The sequence below is a fragment of the Triticum urartu genome, chromosome 2A (assembly GCF_056163025.1).
Source record: "Triticum urartu cultivar PI428250 chromosome 2A, HENAU_Tu73, whole genome shotgun sequence".
NCBI lineage: Eukaryota > Viridiplantae > Streptophyta > Magnoliopsida > Poales > Poaceae > Triticum > Triticum urartu.
Window position 1 is genome coordinate 489,979,705 of NC_141874.1, and position 16,621 is coordinate 489,996,325.

Sequence of the window (16,621 nt, forward strand, 5' to 3'; positions counted from 1 at the left end):
ACCTTATTGGGTTCCAACAAACTATAATCTCAGTCATTGAAGCAATTGCAATTTATCATAACATCAGAAAAGAGTCTATGTCAGGGCTTAAAAAGCAAGTCCACATACTCAACTATCATCTAGTCCTTCATAATTGCTAGCACTCACGCGATATTTGTGGTTACGGAGTTTTAATCGGACATAGAGAAAGATAGGGGCTTATAGTTTTGCCCCACAACCTTTTACCTCAAGGGTAATGTCAACAATAATGGTTCATGCTCCCCTACATCCAATTAGATATATATATCATGTTCTTTCCAACATGCTAAGCTTGCCAAAGGATAAAATAAAAGAGGAAAGGTGAAGATCACCGTGACTCTTGCATAAGGTAGAAGATAATAATAAAAGATAGGCCCTTCGCAGAGGGAAGCAGAGGTTGCCATGCGCTTTTATGGTTGGATGCACAAAATCTCAATGCGAAAGAACGTCACTTTATATTGCCCCTTGTGATATGAACCTTTATTATGTAGTCTGTCGCTTTTATTACTTCCACATCACAAGATCGTATAAAGCTTATTTCTCCCACACCAATCAATCATACATATTTAGAGCAATTTTTATTGCTTTTCACCGATGACAACTTACTTGAAGGATCTTACTCAATCCATAGGTAGATATGGTGGACTCTCATGGCAAAACTGGTTTAAGGGTATTTGGAAGCACAAGTAGTATTTCTACTTGGTGTTGAGAATTTGGCTAGCATGAGGGGGAAAGGCAAGCTCAACATGTTAGAGGATCCATGACAACATACTTTATCTCAGATATAAGAAAAACATAACTCAGTGTGTTGTCTTCCTTGTCCAACATCAACTCTTTAGCATGTCATATTTTAATGAGTGCTCCCAATCATAAAAGATGTCAATGATAATATATCTATATGTGAGACCTCTCTTTCCTTATTACTTCCTATTAATTGCAACGATGACCAAAGCTGTGTCTGTCAACTCCCAACAACTTTTAATCATCATACTCTTTCTATGTGAAGTCATTACTCTCAATAAGATCAATATGAACTCTTTGTTTCTTTTTATTCTTTTCTTCTTTTCTTTTATTCACCCAAGATCATGGCAAAATAATCAAGCCCTTGACTCAACACTAATCTTTATTATATATAGCTCGCGGACTCGATTACAAAGAGATATCATAAAGCAAAACTCAAAACTAGATCATGCCATAAACTTTATTCTACTAGATCAAGATACTACTAATAGGATTGAACTAAGAAAAACGGTAAAGATAGGAGTTGTGATTGTGATACGATATCGGGGCACCTCCCCCAAGCTTGGCAGTTGCCAAGGGGAGTGCCCATACCCATGTGATTATATCTCCTTCTTTGTTGTTGGTGAAGATGGAGGTGTTGTTGATGACGCAGGCTTAGACTTCTCCCTTAATTTGCGCTTGAGAACAGAATTTTGATCCCTTAGATCATCAATCTCCCATTCCAGGGTTAATATCTTTTTGCATAAGTCCTTCTTGTTCCCCTGCAAGAGACGAAAAGGGATAAACTCGAACTTGGGTTTCTTCACCCTATCAGGGAGACTTGACTTTTTGAACTCCATGTGCATGTCCCCAGGTTGAGGCAATGGGGCTTCATCTTCATCTGAGCTCGTCTCCTCCTTCCCCTTGGGTTCATATTCCTCTTCTTCCTCCGTGGTCCAGCCATCGTGTTCCACATCTCCGTAGACCTTGGGGTTTGCTAAATAATCATCCACATAGCTTTCTCCTTCCGAATCCTGGGAAGACATGTTGATCTAATCTGCAGCGGGACAGCTCGAAACGAAAACAGAGGAGATTTGCGTGATACGGGGGTCAAAACCTTCGGGAGAGTATATAATAAATTTTTACCGACCAAAATACATATCGTGCAAGAAAACGGAGTCCGGAGGGCACACGAGGTGCTCACGAGGTAGGGGGGCGCGCCCACCACCCTCGTGGGGCCCTCATGTCCTTCCCGGACTGCTACTTATTTTTCTATTTTTCTAAATATTCCAAAACGGAGAGATATTGCCTTAAAAATTGTTTTGGAGTCGGTTTACTTACCGTACCACATACCTATTCCTTTTTGGAGTCTGAAACGGTCTGGAAGGTGTCCCTTATGTATTCCTCCGGGGTTACGGTTTCAATAATATTGGTTTCAACATTTATGGGATTACCTGAGATATAATGTTTGATTCTTTGACCGTTTACCACCTTCGGATTTGTGCCTTCGAAGTTGTTGATTTTTATGGCACCGGAACGATAGACCTCTTCGATAACATAGGGGCCTTACCATTTAGAGAGAAGTTTTCCTGCAAAAAATCTTAAACAAGAGTTGTATAGCAATACATAATCACCTACATTAAACTCACTCTTTTTATCCTTTTGTCATGCCATCTTTTAACTTTTTCTTTAAACAACTTGGCATTTTCATAAGCTTGGGTTCTCCATTCATCAAGTGAGCAAATATCAAATAGCCTCTTCTCACCGGCAAGTTTGAAATCATAATTGAGCTCTTTAATGGCCCAATATGCCTTATATGTTGAAGTTCGAGAGGTAAGTGACATGCTTTTCCATAAACCATTTTATACGGAGACATACCCACAGGATTTTTGTATGCAGTTCTATAAGCCCATAATGCATCATCAAGTTTCTTGGACCAATTCTTTCTAGACCTATTAACAATCTTTTGCAAAATTAATTTGATCTCTCTATTGCTCAATTCTACTTGACCACTAGACTGGGGGTGATAAGGAGATGCAATTCTATGATTAATATCATACTTAGCAAGCATTTTATGGAAAGCACCATGAATAAAGTGTGAACCACCATCAGTCATTAAATATCTAGGGACTCCAAACCTCGGAAAAATAACTTCCTTAAGCATTTTAATAGAAGTGTTATTATCAGCACTACTAGTTCGAATAGCTTCTACCCACTTAGTAACGTAATCAACAGCAACTAGAATATGTGTGTATCCATTAGAGGCAGGAAAAGGTCCCATATAATCAAAGCCCCAAACATCAAATGGTTCAATAACAAGAGAATAATTCATAGGCATTTCTTGACGTCTACTGATATTACCAATTCTTTGACATTCATCAAAAGATAAGACAAACTTACGAGCATCCTTGAAGAGAGTAGGCCAATAAAAACCAGATTGCAATACCTTATGTGCAGTTCTGTCTCTAGCGTGGTGTCCTCCATAAGCTTCGGAGTGACACTTGCGTAGGATCTGTTCCTGTTCATGCTCAGGTACACAATGTCTAATAACACCATCTACTCCTTCTTTATAAAGATGTGGGTCATCCCAAAAGTAATGTCTCAAATCATAGAAGAACTTTTTCTTTTGCTGGTATGTGAAACTAGGTGGTATGAATTTAGCAACAATGTAATTAGCATAATCAGCATACCATGGAGTACTACGAGAAGTACTTATAACATTTAATTGTTCATCAGGAAAGCTATCATTAATAGGTAGTGGGTCATCAAGAACATTTTCTAACCTAGATAAGTTGTCTGCAACGGGGTTCTCAGCTCCTTTTCTATCAACAATATGCAAATCAAATTCTTGAAGCGGGAGAACCCATCTAATAAGTCTAGGTTTAGCATCTTTCTTTTCCATAAGATATTTAATAGCAGCATGATCAGTGTGAATAGTTACTTTAGAATCAACAATATAAGGTCTGAACTTATCACAAGCGAATACAACTGCTAAAAGTTCTTTTTCAGTAGTGGCATAATTTCTTTGAGCATTGTCTAGAGTCTTACTAGCATAATGAATAACATTTAATTTCTTATCAACTATTTGCCCTAGAACAGCACCTACAGCATAATCACTAGCATCACACATAATTTCAAAGGGTCAATTCCAATCAGGTGGCTGAACAACAGGTGCAGAGACTAATGCTTTCTTAAGTGTTTCAAATGCTTCTACACAATCATCATCAAAGACAAACGGTATATCTTTTTGCAATAAATTAGTCAGAGGCCGAGAAATTTTTGAGAAGTCCTTAATGAACCTCCTATAAAATCCGGCATGACCAAGGAAACTTCTTATACCTTTGATGTCCTTGGGACATGGCATGTTTTCAATAGCATCAACCTTGGCTTTATCAACTTCAATACCTCTTTCGGAAACTTTGTGCCCCAAGACAATACCTTCATTAACCATAAAGTGGCACTTTTCCCAATTCAAGACAATTTTAGTTTCTTCACATCTATGCAAAACTCGATCAAGATTGCTCAAGCAATCATCAAAAGAGGAACCATAGACGGAAAAGTCGTCCATGAAAACCTCACAAATCTTTTCACAAAAGTCAGAGAATATAGCCATCATGCATCTTTGAAAGGTAGCAGGTGCATTACATAAACCAAAAGGCATACGTCTATAAGCAAAAGTACCAAAAGGGCATGTAAAAGTAGTTTTTGATTGATCTTTAGCCGACACAGGTATTTGAGAGAAACCAGAATAACCATCTAGAAAGCAGTAGTGTGTATGTTTGCATAATCTTTCTAGCATTTGATCAATAAAAGGTAAGGGGTAATGATCTTTCTTAGTAGCTTTATTTAATTTGCGGAAATCAATTACCATCCTATAACCTGTAATAATTCTTTGTGGAATCAATTCATCTTTATCATTAGGAACAACAGTAATACCTCCCTTCTTAGGGACACAATGGACAGGACTTACCCACTGACTATCAGCAACGGGATAAATTATACCTGCCTCCAGAAGCTTTAATATTTCTTTTCTTACAACTTCTTTCATTTTGGGATTCAGACGTCGTTGAGGATCACGAACTGGTTTGGCATCTGCTTCCAAATTTATTTTATGTTGACATAGAGTGGGACTAATGCCCTTAAGATCATCAAGAGTATATCCAATAGTGGCACGATGCTTCTTCGGAGTTTTCAATAATCTTTCTTCTTCATGCTCTGAAAGGTTAGCACTAATAATAACAGGATATATCTTCTTCCATCAAGATAAGCATATTTAAGATTATCAGGCAACGGTTTAAGCTCAAACACAGGATCACCCTTGGGTGGAGGAGGATCCCCTAAAATTTCAACAGGCAAATTATGTTGCAGAATAGGTTCTTGTTTAACGAATACTTCGTCTATTTCCCTTCTTTCATTCATGAACATATCATTTTCATGGTCTAGCAAATAGTGTTCTAAAGGATCACTAGGAGGTACGGCAATAGAAGCAAGACCAATAATTTCATCCTTACTAGGTAATTCTTCCTCACGATGTTGTTTACTAAATTTAGAGAAATTAAACTCATGAACCATATCATCCAAGACAATAGTAACAACATTCTTTTCACAATCTATCTTAGCATTAACACTGTTCAAGAAGGGTCTACCAAATATAATGGGACAAAAGTTATCTTGTGGAGAACCAAGAATAAGGAAGTCAGCGGGATATTTAGTTTTCCCACACAAGACTTCAACATCTCTAACAATCCTAATTGGTGATATAGTATCTCTGTTAGCAAGTTTAATAGTGACATCAATTTCTTCTAACTCAATAGGTGCAATGTCATGCATAATTTCTTTATACAAGTCGATAGGTATGGCACTGGCACTAGCACCCATATCACATAAGTCATGATAACAATGATCTCCTATTTTAACAGAAATAACAGGCACGCCTACCACAGGTTTATGTTCATCTTTAGCACAAGGTTTAGCAACTCTAGCAGCTTCACCGCAGAATTCAATAACATGCCCATCAATATTATCTGACGAGAGATCTTTAACAATAGCAATATTAGGTTCTACTTTAACTTGCTCAGGAAGTGTATAAGTTCTAATATTGCTTTTGCAAACAATAGTTGAAGCTTTAGCATGATCCTTTATTCTAACAGGGAAAGGTGGTTTCTCAACATAAGAAGTAGGAACAATAGGATCATTATAAGTGATAGTTTTTTCTTCAACTTTAATAGGTGCAGCTACTTTTACTTCTATGGGAGGATGATATTTAAACCACTTCTCCTTGGGGAGATCAACATAAGTAGCAAAAGATTCACAGAAAGAAGCTACTATCTCAGAGTCAAGTCCATATTTAGTGCTAAACTTACGGAAAATATCGGTATCCATAAAAGATTTAACACAATCAAACTTAGGTGTCATACCTGACTCCTTACCTTCGTCGAGGTCCCAATCTTCAGAGTTGCGTTTAATTCTATCCAATAAATTCCATTTAAATTCAATAGTCTTCATCATAAGAGAGCCAGCACAAGAAGTATCGAGCATGGTGCGATTGTTTTCAGAAAGCCGAGCATAAAAACTTTGAATAATTATTTCTCTTGGGAGCTCATGATTGGGGCATGAATATAACATTGATTTAAGCCTCCCCCAAGCTTGAGCGATGCTTTCTCCTTCGTGAGGCCAAAAATTATATATATAATTGCGATCACGATGAACAAGATGCATAGGGTAATATTTTTGATGAAATTCCAATTTCAATCTTTTATAATTCCATGATCTCGTATCACATAGCCTATACCATATCAATGCGTCTTCCTTCAAAGATAAAGGGAAGACCTTCTTCTTAGCAACATCATCGGGTACACCTGCAAGCTTAAATAATCCACAAACTTCATCCACATATATTAAGTGCTCATCAGGATGCTTTGTTCCATCTCCTGTAAAAGGGTTAGCTAGCAGTCTTTCCATCATACCCGAAGGAAATTCAAAAGGAGTTTCATTTTCAATAGGTTCGGTAGGTTGAGGAGCAACTCTTTGCTCTACTGGACGGGGTGAAGATACCCCGAACAAGCCCCTCAGAGAATTACTTTCCATAGTAACAAGTGACAGTAAATTTCAGCACACTATATAAATTTTTCCTTACCAAATTCCACCTACCAAAGGCGCTACACTCCCCGGCAACGGCGCCAGAAAAGAGTCTTGATGACCCACAAGTATAGGGGATCTATCGTAGTCCTTTCGATAAGTAAGAGTGTCGAACCCAACGAGGAGCAGAAGGAAATGATAAGCGGTTTTCAGCAAGGTATTCTCCGCAAGTACTGAAATAAGTGGTAACAGATAGTTTTGTGACAAGGTAAATTGTAGCGAGCAACAAGTAACAAAAGTAAATAAAGTGCAGCAAGGTGGCCCAATCCTTTTTGTATCAAAGGACAAGCCGGAACAAACTCTTATAATAGGAAAAGTGCTCCCGAGGACACATGGGAATATCGTCAAGCTAGTTTTCATCACGTTCATATGATTCGCGTCCGGTACTTTGATAATTTGATATGTGGGTGGACCGGTGCTTGGGTGCTGTTCTTACTTGAACAAGCATCCCACTTATGATTAACCTCTATTGCAAGCATCCGCAACTACAACAAAAGTATTAAGGTAAACCTAACCATAGCATGAAACATGTGGATCCAAATCAGCCCCTTACGAAGCAACGCATAAACTAGGGTTTAAGCTTCTGTCACTCTAGCAACCCATCATCTACTTATTACTTCCCAATGCCTTCCTCTAGGCCCAAATAATGGTGAAGTGTTATGTAGTCGACGTTCACATAACACCACTAGAGGCTAGACAACATACATCTTATCAAAATATCAAACGAATACCAAATTCACATGACTACTAATAGCAAGACTTCCCCCTTGTCCTCAGGAACAAACATAACTACTCACAAAGCATATTCATGTTCATAATCAGAGGGGTAATAATATGCATATAGGATCTGAACATATGATCTTCCACCAAATAAACCAACTAGCATCAACTACAAAGAGTAATCAACACTACTAGCAACCTACTAGCACCAATCCCGGACTTTGGGACAAGAATTGGATACAAGAGATGAACTAGGGTTTGGAGATGAGATGGTGCTGGTGAAGATGTTGATGGAGATTGCCCTCTCCCGATGAGAGGAGCGTTGGTGATGATGATGGTGATGATTTCCCCCTCCCGGAGGGAAGTATCCCCGGCAAAACAGCTCTGCCGGAGCTCTAGATTGGTTCCGCCAAGGTTCCGCCTCGTGGTGGTGGAGTTTCATCCCGAAAGGTTCCTCCCTATTTTTTTCTCATCGAAAGACTTCATATAGGAGAAGATGTACGTCAGAGACCCACCAGGGGGCCCACGAGGTAGGGGGCACGCCCTAGGAGGGGGGCGCGCCCCCCACCCTCGTGAGCAGGGTGTGGCCCCCCTGGACTTCATCTTTGGCGAGGATTTTTCTTTATTTATTTTAAGATATTCCGTGGAGTTTCAGGACTTTTGGAGTTGCGCAGAATAGGTCTCTAATATTTGCTCCTTTTCCAGCCCAGAATTCCAGCTGCCGGCATTCTCCCTCCTTATGTAAACCTTGTAAAATAAGAGAGAATAGCCATAAGTATTGTGACATAATGTGAAATAACAGCCCATAATGCAATGAATATCGATATAAAAGCATGATGCAAAATGGACGTATCACATGTACACGTACGTACAGCGGCCAGGGTGCAAGAAAGAAAATACGGCCACGTATGTGTACATACGGGCGGGGGCTCGAACGCCTACTCACGCATACGTACGGCCAGGGCTCGTGTACATGGCTGGGTCGGAACGGAGAAACAGCGTCGTCGTCGTGTTCATGGGGAGGCAACGGAATGCGCCGTGTTCATGGGGAGGCAACGGAATGTGTCGTGTTCATCGGGAGGCAACGAAACGCGTGGGAGCCAACCGGCTGGGTCGAAACGGAATGCATGGTCGTGTTCGTCGGGAGGGCTTGGACGGAACAGGCGATGGAAACGAGGCCTGGCGTACCGCAGAACGGAGGAAACGGACCTCCTACGGTCGAAACGGGGGTCCTGTTGATCGGGAGGGGTGTGGCGTACCACAAAACGGACGAAACGGACCTCCTACGGTCGAAACGGGGGTCCTATTGATCGGGAGGGGTGTGGCGTACCGCAAAACAGATGAAACGGACCTCCTACGGTCGAAACGGGGGTCCTGTTGATCGGGGGGGTGTGGCGTACCGCAAAACGGACGAAAAGGACTTGTGTTGGAGCGCTACAGTCGAAACGGGGGTCCTGTTCATCGGGAGGGGTGTGGCGTACCGCAAAACGGGACTCCACGAGATACTGTTCATCTCCACCGTCGACCTCCTCCAGCCTCCACGGGCTACCGTCGACCTCCTCCAGCCTCCACGGGCTCCTGTTCATCCAGCCTCCACCGCGCGCTACTCCACCGGCTACTGTTCAACCACCCCTCCACGGGCACCCCTCCAGCGTCTACTGTTCATCCAGCCCTCCACACAACGGGGTCCTGTTCAACCACCCCTCCACGGGCACCCCTCCACCGTCTACTGTTCATCCAGCCCTCCACCACACCACGGGGTCCTATTCATCCAGAGGCAACGCCACCGCTCACTGTTCATCCACCCCCCCCCCCCCGCAACGCTCACTGTTCATCCCAGAGGCAGCATCGATCGGCTTCAGTTAGCAGCAGTAGCGAAGGAATCACTCCATCAGGTTCAGTTAACAGCCATCGATCGATCGCTCGGGTTCAGTAACGCGTAGCCTGCAGTGCAATCGCTCGGGTTCAGTTAGAGCCCAATGCCTCGCTCGGGTTCAGTTAGAGCCAACGCCTCGCACACACGCGCGTACGTGTACGAGAGAAACGCGCATCGCTCGGCCCCCGACCTCCCACCCTAACCGGGAACTCCCCAAAATTTTCCTCGCCCTCGCTTCTACCACGGTTTTTTCCGTCATGGACGGCCCAAAGAATGTCATGCAGCACGCGTCTCCGGCCCGCCCAGGACGAAAAGCCAATTTTCTGTCATGATTTTTTGTCATAAAAGTAGGAGCCCACCACATCTATGATGATACCGGGTTTTGTCACAATTATCGTCATAGAAGTATCATATGTATGACAGAAAAAAAATTCGTTCGGCCCAAAATGTCACGGATGTGTCTTTTTTTTGTAGTGTCCGCCTCGTGTCATATTGACCCATTTGCACCGAAACAAAGGGACCTTCAAACCACGTCCATAGTCAAGTTCCCATATGTCATCTATGTAACCATAATATGTTTCTGTACCCGTCTTGGTTGCTGCATCAAAGCGGACACCACTGTTTTGGTTGGTGCTCTTCTTATCTTGGGTGATCGTGTAAAATGTATTCCCATTTATCTCGTACCCTTTGAAAGTCATTATATTCGAAGATGGTAACTGGGACAGCGAGTACAGGTCATCTTCAATAGAGGCGTCATGCATGGTACGTGTCTGCAACCAGCCGGCGAAAGTCCTCGTTTGTTCACTTGTAATCCAGTCATCAGACCGCTCTGGGTGTTTGGAGCGTAGAAAATTCTTGTGTTCGTCCATATACGGAGCCACCAAGGCAGAATTCTGTAGAACTGTGTAGTGTGCTTCAGTGAGAGAATGTCCATCCATACATATTATTTGATCCCCTCCTAGCGTGCCTTTTCCATCCAGTCTGCCCTTATGCCGCGATTCAGGAACACCAATCGGCTTAAGGTCAGGAATAAAGTCAATACAAAACTCAATGACCTCCTCATTTTCATGGCCCTTGGAGATGCTTCCTTCTGGCCTAGCACGGTTATGAACATATTTCTTTAAGACTCCCATGAACCTCTCAAAGGGGAACATATTGTGTAGAAATACAGGACCCAAAACGTTAATCTCTTCGCATAGGTGAACTAGGACGTGCGTCATGATGTTGAAGAAGGATGGTGGGAACACCAACTCGAAACTGACAAGACATTGCACCAAATCATTCTCTAACCTTGGTATGATTTCTGGATCGATTACCTTCTGAGAGATTGCATTGAGGAATGCACATAGCTTCACAATGGCTAATCGAACGTTTTCCGATAAAAGCCCCCTCAATGCAACCGGAAGCAGTTGCGTCATAATCACGTGGCAGTCATGAGACTTTAGGTTCTGGAACTTTTTCTCTGCCATATTTATTATTACCTTTATATTCGATGAGAAGCCAGACGGTACCTTAATACTGAGCAAGCATTCAAAGAAGATTTCCTTCTCTTCTTTGGTAAGAGCGTAGCTGGCATGACCCTGATGTATGCCGTCTTTTCTGTGCATACGTTGCTGGTCCTCCCGTGCCTCAGGTGTATCTTTTGTCTTCCCATACACGCCCAAGAAGCCAAGCAGGGTCATGCAAAGATTCTTCGTCGCGTGCATCACGTCGGTTGCGGAGCGGAGCTCTAGGTCTTTCCAATAGGGCAGGTCCCAAAATATAGATTTCTTCTTCCACATGGGTGCGCGTCCATCAGCGTCATTCGGAACAGGTTGTCCGCCAGGACCCTTTCCAAAGACTACCTTCAAATCCTTGACCATATCATGTACATCAGCACCAGTACGGTGGCGAGGCTTCGTCCGGTGATCCGCCTCACCTTTGAAATGCTTGCCTTTCTTTCTTACAGGATGCCTGCTCGAAAGAAATCGACGATGTCCCAGGTACACATTCTTCCTACAATTATCCAAATATATACTGTCGGCATCATCCAAATAGTGTGTGCATGCGCGGTATCCCTTGTTTGTCTGTCCTGAAAGGTTACTGAGAGCATGCCAATCATTGATGGTCACAAACAGCAACGCTTTTAGGTCAAATTCTTCCTGTCCGTGCTCATCCCATGCACGTACACCTGTTCCATTCCACAGCTGTAAGAGTTCTTCAACTAATGGCCTTAGGTACACATCAATGTCGTTGCTGGGTTGCTTAGGGCCTTGGATGAGCACTGGCATCATAATGAACTTCCGCTTCATGCACAACCAAGGAGGAAGGTTATACAACATAAAGTCACAGGCCAGGTGCTATGGTTACTGCTCTGCTCCCCAAAAGGATTAATGCCATCTGCGCTTAGACCAAACCATACGTTCCTTGCATCACGTGCAAACTCCTTCCTGTACTTTCTCTCGATTTTTCTCCACTGAGACCCGTCAGCGGGTACTCTCAACTTTCCTCTTTCTTATGGTCTTCACTGTGCCATCGCATCGCCTTGGCATGCTCTTTGTTTTGGAACAAACGTTTCAACCATGGTATTATAGGAGCATACCACATCACCTTGGCAGGAATCTTCTTCCTGGGGCGCTCGCCCTCGACATCACCAGGGTCATCGTGGCTGATCTTATAGTGCAATGCACCGCATACCGGGCAAGCGTTCAAATTCTCGTACTCACCGCGGTAGAGGATGCAGTCATTAGGGCATGCATGTATCTTCTGCACCTCTAACCCTAGAGGGCAGACAGCCTTCTTTGCTTCGTATGTACTCTCGGGCAATTCGTTGTCCTTTGGAAGCATATTCTTTATCATTACCAGCAACTTTCCAAATCCCTTGTCAGATACACCATTTTCTGCCTTCCATTGCAACAATTCCAGTGTGGTGCCCAACTTTTTCTTGTCAGCTTCGCAATTCGGGTACAACAATTTCTTGTGATCCTCTAACATGTGCTGCAACTTCTTCTTCTCCAAATCACTTGCGCAGTTTCTCTTTGCATCGGCAATGGCCCGACCTAGATCATCAACGGGCTCATCTGATGCCTCTTCTTCAGCTTCTTCCCGCATTGCTGGCTCAGCTTCTTCCCCCAATGTTGTATCATCGTATTCAGGGAACCCATGGCCAGGATAGTTGTCATCGTCCTCTTCTTCTTCATTGTCTTCCATCATAACCCCTCTTTCTCCGTGCTTGGTCCAAACATTATAGTGGGGCATGAAACTGGACTCAAACAGGTGGACGTGAATGGTTCTTGACTTAGAGTAATTGTGATCATTCTTACAGCTAGCACATGGACAAGGCATAAAACCATCCGCCCGCTTGTTTGCCTTAGCCGCAAGCAGAAAAGTTTGCACACCATTAATGAACTCGGGAGAGCATCGATCATCATACATCCATTGTCGACTCATCTTCATTACACAACACCGAAAAGACCAAATTAATACAAGTTCATACATAAAGTTCATATATAAAGTTCATACAACACTTAAATGCAACAAACAAATAACTCTCTAGCTAAAGCATTTAAATGCAACAACAAATGCGATCAAGATCGCAACTAAGGTAACAATTGGTCCAACAGCACAATGATACCAAGCCTCACTATCAATGGCATATTTTCTAATCTTTCTAATCTTCAAGCGCATTTTCTCCATCTTGATCTTGTGATCATCGACGACATCGGCAACATGCAACTCCAATTCCATCTTCTCCCCCTCAATTCTTTTCAATTTTTCTTTCAAATACTCGTTTTCTCTTTCAACTAAATTTAACCTCTCGACAATAGGGTCGGTTGGAATTCCCGGTTCACATACCTCCTAGATAAAAATATCTATGTCAACTTGATGGGCATAATTTGTCATAACACGAAATGCAACAAATAGTTTTAAAAGAGAATATACCACATCCGAATCATAACAAGGACGAGGGCCAACGGGGACGGATATTAAAACCATGGCACTATGTATAACAAACAACGTACGGGTAAGATAATTATATGAGTAACTATATATCCAAATCACACAAACATCATTTTTTTTATATAAAACATTCATGAACAAGAGGCTCACCACAAGGTGGTGCCGGCGACGGGACGGTGCGGGCGATCGACGGTGGTTACGACGGAGATTTAGAAGGCACTAAGTAAACCACACCTACATATGCAAACTAAGTGTTATTTTTTTTACCTCAAATTGCATATAAATCAAATACTAGCACATATAATTCCTCCCAAATTACTAAAATCACAAATTAAACACTATATAAAGCATTGCAAGAGCTAATCTAGCAATGAGAGATGAAAGGACAAAGTTGCTAACCTTTGTGATCATTTGAATGGATGGGGGCCTTCAAATCTTGACAAATTTTGGGCAAAATGTGTGATGAGCTCGAGAGGAAGAGGGGAAGAACAGCGAGGAGAGGGGAAAGGGGAAGAACAGAGCGAGCTCGGGTGGACGAAGGGTTTATGTAGGATGACCTTTAGTACCGGTTCATGTCACGAACCGGTACTAAAGGTGCTGGAGGGGCCCCAAACTGACAACATCCTGCCACCACTCTCATTATTACCGGTTTGTGGCACGAACCGGTGCTAAAGGTTCACCCCGAACCGGTACTAATGAGAGCGGCCCGGCTAGCCGTTGGAACCAGCACTAATGGACACATTAATGCCGGCTCAAATTCAAACCGGCACTAATGTGCTTCGCATTTGACACTTTTTCTACTAGTGAAAATAGAAGATTGTATGATGGAAAATAGAAGATTGTATGATGGAAAATAGATCGGGGCCATAGGTTTCACTAGAGGCTTCTCTCAAGATAGAAATTATTACGGTGGGTGAACAAATTACTGCCGAGCAATTGATAGAAAAGCGCAAAGTTATGACGATATCTAAGGCAATGATAATGAACATAGGCATCATGTCCGTATCAAGTAGACCGAAACGATTCTGCATCTACTACTATTACTCCACACATCGACCGACTCCTGCCTGCATATAGAGTATTAAGTTCATAAGAACAGAGTAACACATTAAGTAAGATGACACGATGTAGAGGAATAAACTCATGCAATATGATTTAAACCCCATCTTTTTATCCTCGATGGAAACAATATAATACGTGTCGTTTCCCTTTTGTCACTAGGATCGAGCACCGCAAGATTGAACCCAAAGCTAAGAACTTCTCCCATGGCAAGAAAAACCAATCTAGTAGGCCAAACCAAATCGATAGTTAGAAGGGACTTTCAAAGATATCAAATCATGCATAAAAGAAATCAGAGAAGATTTAAATAATATTCATAGATAAGTTGATCATAAATCCATAATTCATCGGATCTCGGCAAACACACCGCAAAAAAGTATTACATCGAATAGATCTCCAAGAACATCGAGGAGAACTTTGTATTGAGAATCAAAGAGAGAGAAGAAGCCATCTAGCTACTAGCTATGGACCCGTAGGTCTGTGGTAAACTACTCACGCTTCATCGGAGAGGCTATGGTGTTGATGTAGAAGCCCTCTGTGATTGAATCCCCCTCCGGCAGGGTGCCGGAAAAGGCCCCAAGATGGGATCTCACGGGTACAGAAGGTTGTGGCAGTGGAAATGTGGTTCGTGGCTCTCCTGGAAGTTTTTAGGATATATGTGTGTATATAGGAGGAAGAAGTAGGTCGGTGGAGTCACGAGGGGCCCACAAGGTTGGGGGCGCGCCCTCCACCCTTGTGGCCGACTCGTGGCTCTTTTGACGTGCACTCCAAGTCTCGTGGGTGTCTTCTGGTCCAAGAAAAATCATCGTGAAGTTTCATTCCGTTTGGATTCCATTTGGTATTCCTTTTCCGCAAAACTCTAAAACAAGGAAAAAACAGAAACTGGCATTGGGCTCTAGGTTAATAGGTTAGTCCCAAAAATCATATAAAATAGCATATTAAAGCATATAAAACATCTAAAACAATATAAATAGCATGGAACAATAAAAAATTATAGATATGTTGGAGACGTATTAAGCATCCCCAAGCTTAATTCCTGCTCGTCCTCGAGTAGGTAAATGATAAAAACAGATATTTTTTTGATGTGGAATGCTACCTAACATATTTATCCATGATGAAGAACCCCTCCGTGATCGTTTTCCCTCCAACAGAGTGCCAGAAAGGGTCCCCAGATGGGATCTCTCGAGAACAGAGGCTTGCGGTGGCGGAAAAAGTATTTCGTGGACTCCTGATACGTCTCCAACATATCTATATTTTTTATTGTTCCATGCTGTTATATTATCATTCTTGGATGTTTTACAATCATTTTATATCATTTTTTTGGGACTAACCTATTGACATAGTGCCAAATGCCAGTTGTTGTTTTCTACTTGTTTTTTACATCGCAGAAAATCAATATCAAACGGAGTCCAAATGCAGTGAAACTTTTTATGGATTTTTTTGGACTAGAAGACACCAGATGGGCCAGAGAAGCACCTGGGGGTGCCCCGAGGGGGCACAACCCACCAGAGAGCGCCTAGGCCCCCAGGCGCGCCCAGGTGGGTCTCGGTGGCCACCTGCACTGCCTCTTATCTTTATAAATACCTCCTTGCTCTAGAAACCCTAGGGGAGTCGATGAAATTTTATTCCAGCCGCCGCAGGTTTCAGAACCATCAGATCCGATCTACACACCATCACAGAGTGGTTCATCATCCTCATTGGTGCCTCTCCGATGATGCGTGAGTAGTTCACTCAGACCTACGGGTCCGTATATAGTAGCTAGATGGCCTTTTCTCTCTTTGTATCTCAATACAATGGTCTCTTGGAGATCTATTTGATGTAATGACTCTTTGCAGTGTGTTTGTTGGGATCTGATGAATTGTGAGTTTATGATCAGATTTTCCTTGATTTAATATCCAATCCTGATTGTTATAGCCTCCTATTTCTTCTCCGATATTTGGGTTTTGTTTGGCCAACTTGATCTATTTATCTTGCAATGTGAAGAGGTGCTTTGTGATGGGTTCGATCTTGCGGTGTCCTTTCCCACTGCCAGAAGGGGCAGCAAGGCACACATGTATCTTTGTTATTAAGGATAAAAATACGGGGTCTATTCCTGTTGGGGAACGCAGTAATTTCAAAAAAAATCCTACGCACACGCAAGATCATGGTGAT

The 16,621-nt window shown here is 42.5% G+C and overlaps 1 long non-coding RNA gene across 1 annotated transcript; it reads right to left on the reverse strand.

Annotated features, from left to right (window-relative positions):
- Nucleotides 1-13,051: 13,051 nt before the first annotated feature.
- On the reverse strand, nucleotides 13,052-13,673 carry LOC147985578 (uncharacterized). The gene is made up of 3 exons (XR_015615129.1): nucleotides 13,562-13,673; nucleotides 13,394-13,451; nucleotides 13,052-13,309 (listed from the first exon to the last, which is right to left on the reverse strand). It is a non-coding gene; the product is annotated as an uncharacterized LOC147985578 (long non-coding RNA).
- Nucleotides 13,674-16,621: the final 2,948 nt, after the last annotated feature.